The following is a 19,019-nucleotide window of genomic DNA, read 5'->3' as shown; positions in this document are numbered from 1 at the left end:
CTTTACTTCATTTGTATTATCCTATTATGACCAAAAATGTATAGATAGGTGTAAGCAAATCTGATCGTCATGGTGAATATTCTATCATTTGAGAGGACAAACCAGGCATTGGAAATAATTCCCCCAAGATATTTTCTTATAACTTCGCTTACAACCCAGCCTGTAACACTGAGAAAAACTAATAAAAAATAAAATAGAGGGGCACCTGGATGGCTCAGTAGGTTGGGCATCTACCTTTGGCTCATGTCATGATCTCAGGGTTGTGGGATTGAGCCCCACATTGGGCTCCCTGCTCAGTGGGGAGTCTGATTCTCCCTCTTCCTCTGCCTCTCCCCCTGCTTATGCTCTCTCTGTCAAATAAATAAATTAAATCTTAAAAAAAAAAAAAGAAAGGATACAGGTCCAGCATATAGTATTACTTGATTGACTGTTGTCTCTCCAGCATTGTGCTAAGCTGCATTCTGCATTGAATATCTCTTGGGATGCCCTGTCTCTCCTGTGAGGCAGGTCTAGGAGATGCTCCTGTTTGTAAATGGCTCCCAATGATCCTCACCTCCCGACACTTCATGCCTTTGTGTGACTGCCTCCCTTTCAGTGTGTAGGGGACCTAATGACTTGTTTCTAATGCATAGAATACTGCAAAGTCATGAGCCATCACTTCTGTGTTTAGGTCATAAACACATGTGACATCATCTTGGTAATATGCTACTTCTATTGCCTTCTTGACTTGAAAACTTTGACCATGCAGGTTGACGTGTTTGGGCAGCTCATGAAGGAGGGAATTGAGGGAAACCTCTGGCCACCACTCACCAAGGAACCAAGGCCCTCGGTCCGACAAAGTGTGAAGAATTGAATCCTGCCAGTGATCATGTACACTGGGAAGCGGGTCCTTCCCCTATTGACCCTTCAGATGATTATGATTGGAAGACCCAGCCAGGCTGTGCCAAGATTCCGGACCACAGAAACTGCAAGACGACATATGTGAGTTCTTTTAAGCATCTACATTTTGGGATAACTTTTTCATAAAAAATAGATAAATCACAGCATTCTATTACTATGTTTTCAAAGTGGGAAATGTATCATGTTGGGACAACAGCAACAACAAAAGATATCTATTTTCAGATAAGTAGGTAAAACTATGGAATTTCTCACATTAGAAGGTATTCTAGCCAGGCAGAAAAATAGAATTCAACAGATTTTAATACTTTGGTAAATTTGTCATTGATAGTTTTTTCATAAACGTGTGGTTGATAGGAACGGAATTTTGGGTTTTCTCTTAAGCTCTTGAGAGCAAACTTACTTTCTCATGGAACATGTCAAGGCACGTTTGTGTGACAGAAATCTAGCCCTAGCATGCCATCCCCTCACAACCACCCCCAGGTTATATTAAGGAGAACAGCCTACAATTCTTGGTTTCTACAAGGCAGGATTTTATGGTGTAATGCTTACCTCCTCTTTCTGACTTCTCAGAAATCCTGGAGGTAATTGGAAGTATGGATATAGATTCTTTCATATACACACTGTACGACAAGACTATTTTGGTCTCTGAGTAGATCCCTCATATGGTGTCAGTAATGATGACTCCTTTTGGGTACTGGCAGGTTTACAGGTGAGCATTTCCCGTAATGCTGTGAGGTTCACTGCCAGTTACCACAGCTGCACACGGCATGAGCTGCGTGATTAGGTGCTCTCATGCCGTATCACTGATGGCAGCCCAGTGTAGACATATGGAATGCTTTCTGGGAAAATTTTGTGACTCGTACTTAATTCCTGAAAGAGTAAAGTTGGACCTGAACTTTGCTCTGAGTCCAGGAAACACAGTCTTCTCAGCCATAAGCTTACCCTCCTTCTCTACATTTTTATTCTCAAAGAGTCTGTGTTTCTTTGCTCACTCTGCCATTTATGCAGGTTCTGGGGTGTGTAAAATAAAGAGTACAGTTCACAAATACAGTTCACAAATTAATTTCCACATATACTTTGTCCTGTTATCCTCACAGCAAATGCGTGAGATGGGTGGTAGAGGAATTATCATGTACATTTTACAAAAGAAGAAATAATATTTCCGAGTTTTTAGGGAGCTGGTCAGCATGAAGCAGTTCTTCCCATGATACTAAATTCATTTACTCCACCTGGATCGGATGGTATGTAATAAAGCAATGGTCCTCAGCACAAGGAGCAGATGTGGTGTAACTCAGGGGAGCAGGGTGCTTTAGTTCCTTAGTAACACTCCTCCTGGCGATGCCTATCTCAGAGTTTGAGCCACAAAAATCTCTGTAAGCCTTTTTTGTGTTGTTGCTTGTTTGATTGCACCTTACTTTTAATGCTGTTTAAAAAGAACTTTGTGTCATTGGTATATAAAGGGATGCATGTTTGAATTATATATCATCTCAAGACTCTTGCTAGGAAGATTGAAAATGTTTACTCTCTTAGTTCTGGTAAAAACATCAGGTGATATTTTGAAAAATTCTTGTTTAAGATATTTTCACTGTTTTTCTCACAGTTCTTTACTCCCTCAAAAACTCCACACCAAAATTTGAGATATTTTTGAACCTCTAAATTTGAAGAAATATCTTCATTTCAAAAGTGCAAGCTTAGCTGATATTCATTTTTAAGGCAATTTGAATCCCAGATCCCATTCAGGATGCTACCTCCGTATCTTTCAGGCTTCAAGGAGACAAATTTGTAGATAAATGCTTTCTTTAGATAGATTTAAATAAAGTTAAATAAAAAATATTATGTTTGTCTCACATAACTTTTAAGGAATAGTTAAAAATATGAACTCTGTGCATTTCTACAGAATAGTTCAATGGAGTGTCTACATTGACCTAATTCAATAAAAATTTTTATCAGAATGCAAACTAGAAAATATAAAACTGGAAAATATAAAAATTATTATAGGGTATTATACATTTTTTAGTAGTCACATTTATATGCCTATGAAAGGAAAGTGAAGTTGTCTCGTAAAACCATACAGTAAATCATGACTAGTTAAGAGATGAATTAAAAGTTAAATTAAAAACAGAACATAATATGATTTTCTCTTACACATAAATCCACATTCAAGATCTAGTCTAAGACGTGGTGCTGAGTTGCCATGGACACATAGCAATCTTTATAATAAAGATAAAACCAACACCACTGCTTCATAATGTTTGGAGAATATTTTGAATATTACTGAACTATGCACTCTTCTAAAACAGTGAAGTTATTAACTAAAGATGGTAAATTAAGGAAGGATTAGTAGAGTTCAAAAGGGGGCTTTATTTGGATTAATGGAGATGGGGAGAATCTCATTTTCTAAAAATTACACCCTAGCTGAAGCCTGAGTGAGTTGATCTATAATATTTCATTAAAATACATAACCCAAGCCTTGCAAGTATAAATTAAAAAAAAAAAAAAACCAACAGAACTAGAATATTTGGAATAGAAATGAAGAGAGAGAACTCAAAATTCTCACAATCCATTTGGGATCTTTCCTAAATTATTTAGATATGTACACTGGATGGTACAAAGCCGTGCCCCTAAGGGGTGTACAATTTTCCCCTAAAATAATCTAAATATTCTTGTTGGTAAAAATAGCTTAATTTGTTAATAAGGATACTGGAGGCTCATGGCATGAAGTACAGTACTGGGAAAGGTGGGTGGAGAAGTATTCTATAATACAGTTGTCAAATACCAAATCTAGGGCCACCTGTCTGGCTCAGTTGGAGGAGCATGTGACTCTTGATCTTTGGAGTTGAAAGTTCAAGCCCCACATTGGGTGTAGAAGGTACTTAAAATCATAAAAAAATAAATTACCACCTCTATTCTTTGGGAAGGCCGTTCATGTTGAAGTCAATGTAGTGAACTGTAAAATGAGAGGAAACATGACATGGAGATGCCCGCAATATGATGTTTGAATAAATAAGATATAAGGCATGCAAAACATTTAGTGTACGACTGGCATGTGAGTCCTCGGTAATTAAAAAGTGTTATTTGTATCAGGGGCTTGTGGTACGAGTTGGCCAGTGGGGGCAGCCTGGGTGACTCAGTTGGTGAAGCGTCTGCCTATGGCTCAGGTCTTGGTCTCGGGGTCTTGGGATCGAGCCCCCGTCGGGCTCAGCCTGCTTCTCTTTCTCCCTCTGCCCGCTGCTCCCCCTGCTTGTGCTCTCTCAAATGAATAAATAAACAAGGGGGTGTACTGTTGCTATTTCCTAGATGCTGTGTGCATGTGTGTATGTAAGATTAGGAAGCAATGCGGTCAAGGTCAATCCCCTGCAATCAGCAAATCAGAGTCATTAGGGAATATATAAACCCAGATGAGCAAACTGGTGTTGATGCCCCAAATCCATTCTTGCTGAGACGGAAGGAGGACCTTCAGAGCTTACGGGCAGGACTTGGTGTCTGGTGGTATCCAGGTATGGAGGAGTATTGGAAGGGGTGTCAGACTTAGTCTGTTCGGGATGCGCTATCAGAACACCACAGATTGGACGGCTTATGAAAGTACACACAGTTATGTGTCTCAGTTCTGGGGCTGGAAGTGCAAGATCAAGGCGCCGGCAGATTCGATATCTGGTGAGGACCCACTTCCCGGCTCATAGGAGGTTGTCTTGTCTCTTAATGGACAGGTGAGGGAGCTCTCCAAGGTCCCTAATCAGGCCCCTAATCCCATTCATGGGGACTCCGCCCTCCTGACCTGATCATATTCTGAAGACCCCACCTCCCAATACCATTCCATTGGGGGTTAAGCTTCCGTATATGAATTTGTGGGGACACACACACATTTAGTCCGTAGCAGACCTAGAGACCGGAGTCCATGTGTCACTGTGTGGAGAAAGCAGACAGGACCCCCTGCACACATGCAATACAGTTGCCATTTACACATCAGCTGAGTCAAACCCTGGCTCTTCTGTGGAAAGACAAGGGTCTGCCGGTGAGCATATCCTCTACAGCAAGGCAAAGCTGCTCGCTCATGGTGCAGATAATCAGAGTCCGAGAAAGTCAGTGAACTTGAAGATGGAGTGTCCATCCCTAAAATAAAGGGATAGTATAAATAAGCATTCCCTTCCAAAACTCATCACAGCCATGCAAAAGCCATTTAAAAAAAATGTAAAGGGTAGTTCAGAAAATATCACTTTTATAGAAAGGCACTTTTTTGTTGTTCTTAATTATAAGCAGTGGATTTTTTTCTTTATTCTTCTACAAGTCGTGGACTTACTGAAATGTCCCTAAGATATGATCAATAGTATGGACAGTCTTCCAGTAATAATGCAAATAATGTCTAACAGAAAATCATTATTTGATACCTGACAAAGAAATATTGCAATGACAAAAGGTTGATGTTTCAACTACACCAATCGTTTGGGAGATAGTTCGCCAAAATGTGAAATGGCAAAAGCAAAACAAAACAAGAAAAACACACCTTGTGTCTTTTGAAAGATCAGGCCTCATGAATATAATTCACAACGAAAAGTAACATAATGTGAAGAAGCATGAAGCCAAACTTAGGACTCCTTACAGAGAATTGTAAATATCCTCCTGGCCTTTGTGTTTGTCAACAAAATGATAAATCATGATTCTTTTTTTTTTTTTTTTTTTTTTGCCTGGGACAATATGCATAGAACTCCCTCCTTCTGTGGGGTCATTTGGTTTTATGTGAGCACAGAGAACCGTTCAGTTGGCAACGATCTCAGGGAGTCAGGAAAAGCTTGTCATCCAAACATACAACTTGGTTCTCAGATTACAGGAAAAGCAGAAAGCATCTGAATTTAAGTGAGAGCACTAGACTTACTTGTAACTCAGAGAAGCTCCCAGTTGTACTATCTCTATTCCCAAAATTTCAGGGGCCACACAGAGTTCAAAGAAAGCTGGCTTGGAAATGCATCACGGTTCCCCATGCAACAATATTTGGTTTGGGTCTCAAATACTGGGTTTGTTAACTAAAAAAAAAAAAAAAAGTATGGCTTTAACAAATGTTTTCACTTGCCTCCAACCCTCAAAGTCTGGTAGAAATTGCTATGGCATTTTCAAATGGATTGTGTATTCGCCACTGAAATTATAAATCGGTGGTAGTAGTGATTGCCCGGTTCTAGAGTAGGGTAAAGCCCTGTGTTGGTATCACTGCACATTTATAGGGAGCCGAGGGGATGCAGGAGGCTTTGTGCTGGAAAAAGACAGTGAAGCAAGATACCTTTTTCTGTTTAAATTGATTTACCACCTCTTAAAGAGAGCAGAGACTGCCTTAGAAAGATCCATAACAACAGATCAGCAAAGTGCTATATGCCGGGCTTGGGGTTTGGACCGAGGGCACATAACAGCATTTGAGGGGAGCAAGTAGGATTTTGAAGAAATGCTTCCAACAGAAATTACAATTTGAACTTATTCCCCACCCCCCACTTCAGCATTTTATTCTATTGCTTCTGGCCAGAACAACTGTGTGTGTGTGTGTGTGTGTGTGTGTGTGTGTTTTAAGATTTTATTTATTCATTCATGAGAGACACACACAGAGAGAGAGGCAGAGACCCAGGCAGAGGGAGAAGCAGGCTCCATGCAGGGAGCCCGATGTGGGACAAAATCCTGGGTCTCCAGGATCAGGCCCTGGGCCGAAGGCGGCGCTAAACCGCTGGAGCCACTCAGGCTGTCCCAGTTCAGTAGGATCTTAACTGGCCACACAGAAGGGAAATTCTCCATGTTTTAAGGGATTTGAGTCTTCGATAAAAGAAAAGCAGAAGGTGATGTATTATGTGCAAGAGAAATATGTCTGCCAGAGATTCCAGGGCAGAGTGTGCTCCACATGCCACAAAACCAATATGGTGGTCTACTTTGGTTTAATGGAAGTGGGAATAAGGTATGAATATTGGAAGTAAAGCATGCTCTTAAGAAGCCTGATGGGAGTGGCTGGGTTGGGTCTGGTCCTATGGCTGTAAGTGAGAGCTGGGCAGTCACCTGCCATGGTGTTGGACAAACCCCAGAACCGTACCAGAGTGAGGGACCCATGGGAACTCAGACACAGATGTATGATTGAACAGATTTTTTTTTTTTGACAACCATGAGATTGTATATTGAAGTGCCCTGATAACACAGAAAGACCATCAATGGGTGAATGGATAAACATGATGCTAAGTGAAAAAGCAGTCACCAGGCGCCATATGTTGTGTGAGCTTCATTACATGAAATGGGCAGCATAGGCAAATTAGCTCCATCCCCATCTTTTCCCCCACACAGGCATCTTGCCTATACAAATCTTCTTGTATTTACTTTTGTCTTGGTTTGCTTCTCAGAGGACATGGGGTCACACAAACTTCCACGCAAGCCTCCTGACTTTGCATCCAGCCACATCATAGCAGAGTGCCCCTCATGCTGTTGTACCACGCCATCATCCTCTGGTAGATTGCAAGCTCCTTGAAACCAGGGTCTTTACCCCAAAGCCTAGGACTCTCTATGGCACAATACTGATTCTCAGTAATTGATGAATGAATAAGTAAATAATTTAAAGTGACCGTGTCTGTCAAGCATAGATGAGAGTAAATTCCAACAATGGCTAATTAATTTCAAAGCAACACGTGCTCCCTACACACGGCGATCGTTGTGATCACCCCATCAACTGAGTTTTGAGATGATTTCCAATCTTCTTGTCTGTCATTTGTGAAATTTAGTGGCTGGGGTCTATAGATACTACATTGATTCTCAGCATCATGCCCTTTTGGTATGTGCGGATATTCAAACCACTAATGGCCTTTTCATGTGTATGTGTGTGTGGCTTGGGAGTGAACAATGATGGAGTGTACTACATCAGATTCGCTACTCTACTTTTCTCATGTAGGGAATAGTTTAATAAAATAAGCCATCCGTTCCGAGTGGGTGATATCTTTAGGATTGCCACAAATGTAGTAAAAAAAGAAATTCAGGAACTTAACTGCTATTGTAATTCTAGTCAGGATTTTCCAAATTTTAATGGGCATACAGTCTCCTTGGAAATCTGCGTTAGAAGAAACAATAGCTCAAATACGAGCCATAGACCTAATAATCGGTTATGCAAGCACTGATGCTTTTTTTTTTTTTCGTGATGAAGACTCTATCATAATGCAACCTAGATACTCCAAGAGTACTATGAAGGAAATGTTCTTATCTGTTCACAATATTAGTTCACTTCCCTTCAGCTCTTGTATTGCTACCGCCTGGATTCAGGAGAACCTGGGCATCAGATTATTAACCCAGACAAGGATAGCAACATGTTTCTTACGCCTTTATGAGATAAACTACATCGTATCAATGCATATAATGATGCTGATGTTTGGCTGGAAGTTTGCAGTGATTATCATCGGGTGAAGCATGGCGCATTTCAAGTAGCATTAAGCTCTCCGGTAAATGTGCATGCGCAGGATACGCTAAGGAATGAATTTTGCTTCTGGTTATCTCCATCTGACTGGCAAGGTCATAGTATTTTCAAAAATCATGAGAGAAATCTCAATCCAGAACTGTATTTGCAGAGTGTCAGATTATAGAGAACGGTGCCCACAGTGAGACAATTTATCTTGTTTTAAAGACCAGCATTATTTGCTCTGTGAATACAGGTGTTACAAACAGGCAATTTTTTTCTGAGTTAAATTTATCAATATCTTTAATCTTGGATGGTCCCTTAGCTGAAAGATTCCAAAATTAACTTTTGTACTATCGAGTCATTTTTCTCCTATGGAACTAGAAGTTTAATGGCAACAAAGAGACAATTTTTTTTTTGAAAGTGCACTAAGGGGATCCCTGGGTGGCACAGAGGTTTGGTGTCTGCCTTTGACCCAGGGCGCGATCCTGGAGACCCTGGATCGAATCCCACGTCAGGCTCCCGGTACATGGAGCCTGCTTCTCCCTCTGCCTGTGTCTCTGCCTCTCTCTCTCTCTCTCTCTCTGTGTGTGACTATCATAAATAAATAAAAATTTAAAAAAAAAGAAAGTTTGCACTTAGAACAATTCATATGATAACATTCTTTCATCAAAGAGCTGAGGAACAAAGCTATCAGGTCAACTGTGTGTTTGCTATCAGACAGCATCCTTTTCCCCTCAACCACATTGCTATCACGTGACCTCTCAGTGTCTCTTGAGAAACATTACTGTTACTTTATCAGATCAACATAGAGACTAGATAGCAATCAATATTTTGCAAAAATAAGCTCAAATATCACATATTTTAAAGGCTTATAAATTCAGCTTTTAAGATGACTCAGGTGTTCTGAATATCAACAGCTGGCCCAGTGAAACTGTGTACTGGAGTGCCTTGACCAGTACAGAACTGGTCTGCTGTGAAATGTAGAACGTGCTGTTATTTCTCAGTGAATCCCACAGCATGTTGCAAATGCATAGATTGGATAGTTTCTAAAATGTCCTCTTTTAGTTTTTTTGTCAAAAAAAAGGCATTGCCTTATCCATGAGGTTTCCTAGAAAACTACTCTCTTCCTTTAGAAAATGGAATGAGAGTTTAGTTTTCCAGTAGAGAAATCCTGGGTACAACTATGGGGGCGTATCTCTGTGTCTTAGGAGCTGCAGCAGTTCCTATATGATGGACATGCCCACCTTACAATGCTTCAACCCCGTAGTCATGTCTCAGATGCAAGGAGGCAGGAAGGGAAGCAGAAGAAAAGCAACAAGGTAGTGTAGGAGGAAATGGGCCCTGGGGGTAAATCAAACAAGGCTTCAATGACAGAGAAATAATAACCATCATATAGCCAAAGTAGGAATGAAAGTACTAACAAAAGAACACAAGTAATATATTGTATTTGCAGAGGGTATTTTTGCAGAAGAGCTAATAATTACACTGTTCCCATAACTCATACCTAACCTTGAGATTTTTTTTATTTAATTGTTAATTTTTTTTACCTTGTGATTTTTTAAAAATAAATCTCCTATAAATCTGTAATAGCGCCGCCTATATTCATCGTCTATCACCCTACATGCCCCCTCATATCTTCAAGTTAATGTCACAGGGAGAAAATAACACTGCAGATTTTTCTATACAATTATTCAATCGAGGATTTTTAAAAAATATTTTATTTATTTATTTGTGAGAGACACAGAGCAAGAGGCAAAGACATAGGCAGAGGGAGAAGCAGGCTCCTCTAGGGGACCCCGGTGGGGAACTTGATCCCCGGACCATGGCGTCATGAGCTGAACCAAAGGCAGGTGCTCAACCACTGAGACACCCAGGTGCCCCAAGATGTCCATTTAAATGACAATATCCAGACTTTAGTACAATCATGGCAAGAATACCCAAGTGTACCTAACTGAGTTCATGACTAATGAACTGGGCGGGATTAATGAAAGTATTATTTCCAAGTATTTAACACCAGGGACTCCATGGAAACAAGACCTTTTTGAGCTACAGTACTGGAATCTTATATACTAGTTTGAGATGTATATGGAAATTCCTCAGTTTCCCTTTCTGTGTCACACGTAAGCCCCAACCAGGATAGCATCTGATAGTGATTGAAGGACACAGTCATTGTTGTTCTGGAAATTCAGGAAATTGGAATTGACCAAGGGGACTTCCCTCTACCATGCATAGAAGCGGGCTTTGATATCCCCCTAACTTCTGACACAGAATGAACTGTGGAAGTCAACGTGTGAGCTCAGCTTTTATTCTGAAGGCAGGATGGCTGCTTGGTTATCCCAATATGATCGCCGTCGTCGTCATCATCAATAGTAGCCTTCTGCTATTTTCAAACCACCTTCCTGTATCTTCTTAGTTGACGTGAACGTCAAGGTACTCATTTCTGTCTTCAAGACGTTGTCAGGAAAACTGATGCACAACTTGAGACTGACAAGCCATGAACAGAAGGTAGGTGATTAACTACAATATATTAAGATTCAGGGTGGTGTAGACACAGTGTTTGAGCGCTGCAGAAAATCCCGAGAAATCAGAAGTGGACTTCTCGGAGAAGTAGGACATGGAAACGTATTCCGTGATTCAGAGAACATTTATGGGCCACTTGTTTTAATCCAGGTCGTATGTTAGGTGTGAGGGGATTATGAATTAAAAGCTATATCCTCAGCGTGACGGTGAATTTTGTGCGTCAACTTGTCCATAATTAGCAAATTACTTTCACAAACCCCACCTGTGATTGCATGCGACCGATCGACAAAGAGGGAAGCTGTTATAATTTCCTTGTGAAGGCTGATAAAACTGGGGTCAAGTAATACTTTTAGTGTTTTAAATATTTCTCCCTGTCTCCTGACTCTTGGTCCAGTGTTCTTTTACACAGTAAAATATCCACTAGTGGACTTGATTGGCAGCTATGATAGATTCCAGAGAAATTCCCAAGAGAGATGCTCGCCAACTCTAGACACTCTTATATAATAGCTTTAATCCCTTTGATCCGTAAAGAAGAAGAAGAAAAATTCAGATCTTAATACAAGAGCCAGGAATTGTAAGTTGGGATAAGAAGGATTTGTCAACTATAAACTCAATGAGCCCTTTAAATTTCAACTTTATATTCGATGAAACAGAACTATACAAATTTAATTGATATTGTAGTGACGGGATTATTATGTTCTCATTTAAAACACACAAACAAAATAATTAAAGGTAATCCCCAGAGAATGCAGTACCCTGGTTAAATGATATATTTTCTTTCTATTAACTAAGATCTTGTTCTATAATTGCTCTCTCCCAAGTTTCATAAGCTTTTCAAAGGGGCCCTGTTTTGCGCATCTCTGTACAACTTCTCGTAATACTTGTTTTTGTACACAGTCGGTGGTTACGAAGGTTTGCTATCATTATTTTTACCAAGTTCCTGATATTAGTGTATAGATTTGTGAGTAGTCTCCCTCCCTGAAGAAGGGAGAGTCCTCTCAACTTGGGTGTGTGGGTATGAGCTCACCTGCAGTAGAGGCACCTGGGTTCATAATCCATCTCCTTCCCTGACACATGTTTGGATTTTAACTTCTGTGGGTCTCCATTTGTTTATTTGCAGAACAGGGATAATTTACATTTACAGGGTGGTTGCAAGAAGGGGCTAGTTATCACAGTCATTATACTAAATTCATATTATCCTTTACATATTTAGGGGGAGGGCTCTATGCAATCTTTTTTTTTTCCCTACCTTATTATTTTTTTATTTTTTTCTATATTCTTTTTAATACCCTATTATAAATGACCAGAATTAGGCTACTTATCCCCAATCTATTTATTTTAATAACTGGGTGTTTCAACCCCTTTCAAGAGAACGGGGTTTATAGCTTTGCAGCGCTACAGAGAAAGTCAAGTGGAATATTTTTCTGTTGTTCATCCCATAAGGAAAAATGTTCTTTTGGTTGGAACCATCACTTTAAATATTCATGCAACCCCAATTTAAATATAGTTAAAGAGGCATTTCCTCTCTGGCAAATAGAACATAAATTCCAAAGAAAGCTATCGGAATGTTCACTGTAGGAATGAAGTATTACCTCCTACCCACGTGTGCCTTCAGAAGTGGATATTTTCATAGTATCATAATTCCCTCTCTGTGGCACTCAGACTAAAATATTCCAAGGTGCTATTAATGCAGACCTTTTATCTTTGAATATTGTATTGAAAATATAACAAGTGCCTCTCAGCACTGATTAACAGATAACTAGGTCCGCAGTCTGCAGAGAGGAGACCTAGCAGTGTTTATTTTTCGGGTATAAAAATCTGCACTGTTACATCCCAGCACAGTAGAATTTGCTTCAGTTTAATGGCAAACTGATTAAGTGCCGGGGTCCTGTTTAGAATAACTCACCTCTAATGAACATAACCCACAAATCTTCCGCTGCAGGGGAGGCAAAATCTCAATACCTTCTTAGAGAAGAGGATTCAGATGCATCATTATTTCATTGCAGAAGTCGTGTTGTAAAATATTTGGTATTTGGACGGGGAAGTTAGTCCAAGTTATATAAAAGGATGGAACATTGATTTCAGTGCTGGAAGTGAATGAGGCTAAAATCGACGGAATGAATAGCTTATATTTCCAAGTCTCTTTCCAAGAAAATTAAGGATACACTTGCACTTTGAAACCGAACACTCCCACAGATTCCAAGGAATACGCTTGACACAGTTGTTTGGATGATTCAAGAGTCTTTTTTTTTTAATCCCCCCAATAAATTGAATTATTTGGAGAAGCATTACCTGTCACTTTTGGAAAAGAGCTAAATGAGTTAGACCCATTCAGAGATCCGTTTGGCATACAAAATTGGAGACGTGTTATGGTCTTTTTCAAAGGGGTGCTTGATCTTAACGAGAAATTATCTAGGCTGTTTCCTGAGTCCATCTTTATCTGATTAGGAATCTAATTGCTTTACCCGCTAACTCGGGGCAAACCGTTTGTGTGCCTGCTGAATAAATAAATGAGTGGGTGCACCGAGGAGAGCTGCAGACACGTAGCAGGGACAGGGGCACAGAAGGCATCTGGGAAAGGGGCAGATGGAGAAGTAGAAAGAGTCTGAAGAGTTTGTAGAGGGGGGAAGAAAAGATGCGCGGTGTGAGCATCCCACCTCTCCACGTCTTCTGCCCCCTTCCCTGTCGCGGAATGTCCTGAATGGGCTGCTATGGTATTGAGGTGCTCATGATCGCCGTGTTGCCTTTGTCACTGAAAAGAAATCCATTAACCAAAATCAAATATTGGCCTTTGCTTGGCCTGTTCCGGAAGAGAGATAAGAGACAGAGCATTTGTCATGTTTAGATGACAGCATTCCACTTGGGGAAGCCATCACGTAACTAAAATATAAAATCTACCAGGTGTTTATAATGGAATAGGGAGATTTGGGAGGAACCCGTTTCTTTCGCACGAAGCATTTGCTTCTGCGATGTCCCTTGCTTTTCCTTCCCTGCCTATGGCGCTAACGACCTGCTAATGTTGTGCTCTAAAAGATGCCTCTGCTTGAGACAGACCTCCATCCTGGAAGTAAGGACACTTGGGTTCTGGGGAACCGGCATGATCACTACCTCTGTAAAACACATCCATGTTGCTGTGGCCCATTTTGTTGATCTCCAAGTCGACTTCCATTTTTAAGTCATTGTTCTCAGTCGCTACTTGCTGTGGTTTATGAATTTCAGAGTACAGTCCATTTTTTTTTGCCAAAATCCCAGAAAAAAAATAATTAAAAAGCCTCAGCTTTCTTCACACCTGCCAGCCCCTTACCACAGACCCATGTGGGCATCCCGCACAAAGACAAGGACACGTGGAGAGCTCAGCCTTACTCCTCACGGCTCTCCTCTGAAGGAGCCAGGATGGCATGGCGCATTTCAAGCCTGTACGTTTTATGCTCCTTGGCATGGCCCATCCGTCATCCAGAAAGGAATTTGGCCACCTCTGTGCACGCGTGAGGAAAAGGCAGCAAGGGCCTGATCCTCCGGCCCTGATTAGCTGGCACCCATGAGTAACTCCCACTGCCTACTCAGGCTCCTCGTGCAGAGCACCATGGAGAATCCATTAATCCATTACTTGTGGTTCAATATATCCTCTCTACATTAGACCAAGTAGTAGCCCAGTGTTTCTCCGAAATGTGGTTGTAACTTCTGGTGGTGCTTCGTGGTTGAGTAGATTTTGCCCTATTTGACATCGTGGCCGGATGCCCTTTAACTACCCATACTACTGAGAAAGAGGGGAACGTGCCTGTGCCTTTTATCTGCCTTTAAATGCGTTCATTACCATTTGGCAGGAGGAACTTGCTCCTTTTTGTTTATTTGTTTGAAGTCTCCTGAGATAAACTTCCCTAACGTGCACGTATAGCACGAGGACGATTACTTGTACTGACGCACAGGAGCTGCCACAGAGACATCTGCAGGTCCAGCATAGGGTGTTTGAAGGAGAATGCCAGAGAAGATGGCAGGGGACAACAAAACTCGTGAAATTTTGACTCTCGTGGGCGTTTGTCGTACCGCGGTGACCGTGGCATTCCCTTTGTTTCTTGGATTTTACATTTATTTCTTACTCCAGCCCCAGAAACCAAAGCTCTGCCTTTGGGTAAGAAAACATGGCGGTGGGTGGTATGTTTCTGTTGGTGTTAGAAGGGGGGAAAGTCCATTTTATCTATCTAGATTTCTGTCCTTTTCTCATCACTTTTTATTGCTTACACATCCACTGAACCACAATATCGCAAAAAGCAAGAACCATCTTTTTTTTTTTTTTAATTGACGCGCACTTGATACACAATGTTATAATTTTAGGTGTAGAACATAGTGATTCAATCATTCTATGTGTCCCACTATGCTCACCACAAGGGTAGCAGCCATCTGTCCCCGTACAGCGCTATTACAACACCATGGACTATATTCCCTACATCAGACCTTTCATCCATGACTTATTTCATACCTAGAAGCCTGTACCTTCCACTCCCCTTCACCTCTTTTGCCCATCACCCAACCTCCCTCCCCTTTGGCAACCACCACCTTCTTTTTTGTCTTTTCCTGTCTGTTTCTGTTTTTGTGTGTATGTGTGTGTGCATTTATGTTTTGTTTCTAAGTTCCACATATGAGCAAAATCAACAGCATTTATCTTTCCTTTCCCTGTCTTATTTCGCTTAGCATTATATCCTCTAGGTCCATCTGTGTCATTGCAAAATTCAAGATCTCATTGCTTTTTATGGTTGAGTTACACACACGCACACATCAACGTCTTCTTTTTATTTTCTTTTTAAATATTTTATTTATTTATTCATCAGAAACATGCAGAGAGAGGCAGAGATATAGGCAGAAGGAGAAGCAGGCTCCCCGCAGGGAGCCTGACACGGGACTTGATCCCAGGACCCCAGGATCACGACCTGAGTCAAAGGCAGATGCCACTGAGCCACCCAGGTGTCCCATACACACCACGTCTTTTATCCATTCTTCTATGGATGAATATTTACGTTGCCTCCATGTCTTGGCTATTGTAAATCATGCTGCAGTAAACATAAGGGTGCAAGTATCTTTTTGAATTAGCGTTTTGAAGGTTTCCTTTGGTAAACACATAGTAGTGTTTACTACAGTATAGTAATTCTAAAAATAGAATTCTGTTTTTAGCTTTAATAATTCTATTTTTAGCTTTTTGAGGAACCTCCATACTGTTTTCCACACTGGCCACCCCGGTTTGCATTCCCACCAACAGTGCATGAGAGTTTCCTTTTTCCCCACATTTTATTTGCCAACACTTCTTTCTTATCTCTTTGATACTAGCCATTCTGACAGGTGTAAGATGATAGATCTCCTTGATTTGTATTTCCCTGATGATCGGTGACATTGAGCATCTTTTCCTGCATCTGTTGGCCATCTGTACTTCTTCTTTGAAGAAATGTTTATTCAAGATCTCAGCCCATTTTTAACTGGATTATTTGTGGGGTTTTGGTATTGGGTTGTAGAAGTTGTCTATATTTTTCTTTGGATATTAGCCCCTTCTGGGATATATCACTTGCAAATATCTTCTTCCATTCAGTAAGTTGCCTTTTTGTTTTGTTGGTGCTTCTTTTGTTGTGCAGAAGCTTTTTATCTTGCTGAAGCCCCAATAGCTTATATTTTTGCTTTTGTTTCCCTTGCCTCAGGAATCCTATCTAGAAAAACACTTCGAAGGTTGATGTCAGAGGCCTTACTTCCTATGCTCTCTTCTATGGTTTTTATGGTTTCAGGTCTCACATTTAGGTCTTTAATCCATTTTTAGTTTATTTTTGTGTGTATGGTATAAGTGGTCCAGTTCATTCTCCTGTCCCCGTTACTTTAGCACCATTTGGTGAAGAGATGGTCTCTTTCCCACTGTGTATGCTTGCCTGCTTTGCCATATGTTAATTGACCATATAATCATGGGCTTATTTCTGGACTTTCTGTTCTGTTCCATTGATCTATTTCTTTTTTTTTTTTTGATCTATTTCTTATTTTTGTGCCAGTACCATACTGTTTCGATTACTGCACTTTAGTAATATATCTTGAAATCTAGAATTTCAAGCTATGTTCTCCTTTGTCAAGATTGCTTTCACTATCCAGGGTCTTTCGTGATTCTGTACATAATTTAACATTGTTTGTTCTAGTTCAATAAAAAGTACTGTTGGTGTTTAGATAGAGATTGCATTAAATCTGTAGATTGCTTTGGGTAGTATGGACTCTTTAGCAGTATTAATTCTTCGAATCCATGAACATGGAATATCTTTCCATTTGTTTGTTTCAACGGTGTTTTATACTTTTCATAGTACAAGTCTTTAATCTCCTTGGCTGAGTTTATTCCTAGGTATTCTTTTTGATGCAATTATAAATAATTTTATTTTTTTAAAGATTTATTTACTTAAAGAATGAGAGAGAGTGCACATGCATGAGGAAGCTTTTGAGGGAGAGGGGGCAGAGGGAGAGACAATCCCAAGTGTGCACTCTGCTGAGGGTAGAGCCCAACACGTCTCTGTCTCACCACCCTGAGATCACGACCTGAAGCAAAACCAAGAGTTGGTTGCTTAACCAACCAACCCCATTAGATTTATTTCTTAATTTCTCTTAATAATGGCACTTCATTATTAGTATAGAAATGCATCCTATTTCTGTGTATTAATTTTGTATCTTGCAACTTCACTGAATTCGCTTATTATTTCTAATAGTTTTTTTTGTTGGAGCCATGAGGGTTTTCTTTATATGTATCCTGTCATCTGCAAATAGTGACAGAGTCAACTTCTTCTTTGCCAATTTGAAGGCCTTTTCTTCCTTCCTTCCTTCCTTCCTTCCTTCCTTCCTTCCTTCCTTCCTTCCTTCCTTTCTTTCTTTTCTTTCTTTTCTTTCTTTTCTTTCCTTCTTTATTTACTTTTTTTGTTGGTTGCTGTGGCCAGGACTTCTCATACTATGTTGAATAAAAGTGGCAAGAGTGGACAACCTTTTATGAGTAATTTGATGTTTGACAATGTCTTCAAACTCTGTCTCTTTCTTTGAAAAAATTAACTTCACATATATATGCCACTATGTAGCACAATGAAAGTCCTAAACTGTACTTGTTAACTAAAGCAATTAAGCAATAACAATTAAAAATGTCAAAAACTTACCCATGCAGGTGAGGTTCTCTTTTCAATATCAATGTGAGAAATTATTGTCTTCTGTTAATTTTCTGTGAATGCAGCTTCTCACACCCCCAAGGATGCCTGCTACTTTCAGTAAATGCCACAGAATGCATGGAAATTTGGAAAGACAAGAGAAATGTCCTCAAAGCCTTACTCCCATCTCATTCTTCAAGATCCAACCCAGACATCTCCCTCAATATCTCAGGGAAGCAGAGCTGACTCCTTCTGCCTTTCACCATGATGGCACTTAATTCATGACTATAGATTAACCTAGAACAGAGGTCACCATAATTTTTCCAGAAAGGCCCAGTTGGTAGAAATTTTCAACTTTGCAAGCCATGTGGCCTCAGTCTCAAACACTTGACTCTGCCACTATAGCACAAAAAGCCACAGACCATATACAGATGAATCGGTATTATTGGTATCCAATGAAACTTGATTCACAGACACTGACATTTGCATTTCCTATAGTTTTTAATAGACTACATTTTGAGCATTTTAGGTTAACAGAAAAATTGAACAGAAAGTATAGAAATTTCCCTTATACCTACTGCCCCTACACATGTGCAGCCTCCCTTATTATCAATACCCTCCCCTCAAAAGTAGCTCTCTCCCCACCCCACCCAGAGGGTACATTTGTTAAAAGCAATGAACTGGGCAGCCCCGGGGGCTCATCGGTTTAGCGCCGCCTTCAGCTCAGGGTGTGATCCTGAAGACGCAGCATCGAGTCCCGCGTCGGGCTCCCTGCATGGAGCCTGCTTCTCCCTCTGCCTGTGTCTCTGCCTCTCTCTCTCTCTCTGTGTCTCTCATGAATAAATAAATAAAATACTTTAAAAAATAAAATAAAAGCAATGGAACTATATTGACACATCAGATGACCCAAAGTCCATAGTTTATTTTTTATCTTATTTTTTTTTAAAAAAAGATTTTATTTATTTATTTATTTGAGAGAGAGAGTGAGTGTGGGGAGGAGAAAAGAGGGCGGGAGAGGTAGACTCCCTAGAACCAGACTCAGGGCTCGATGTCATGACTCT

At 40.4% G+C, this 19,019-nt stretch overlaps 1 long non-coding RNA gene across 1 annotated transcript in view; it reads left to right on the top strand.

Moving 5' to 3' along the window:
- LOC125754735 (uncharacterized) overlaps positions 1-19,019 on the top strand; it is a 333,661-nt gene that overhangs the window by 254,352 nt on the left and 60,290 nt on the right. Inside the window, exon 4 of the long non-coding RNA XR_007409526.1 lies at positions 749-981. This is a non-coding gene — a long non-coding RNA (uncharacterized LOC125754735). The remainder of the gene's footprint in view (positions 1-748; positions 982-19,019) is intronic.

The sequence above is a fragment of the Canis lupus genome, chromosome X (assembly GCF_003254725.2).
Source record: "Canis lupus dingo isolate Sandy chromosome X, ASM325472v2, whole genome shotgun sequence".
Lineage (NCBI taxonomy): Eukaryota > Metazoa > Chordata > Mammalia > Carnivora > Canidae > Canis > Canis lupus.
This window is presented reverse-complemented; position numbering and strand designations above follow the sequence as displayed.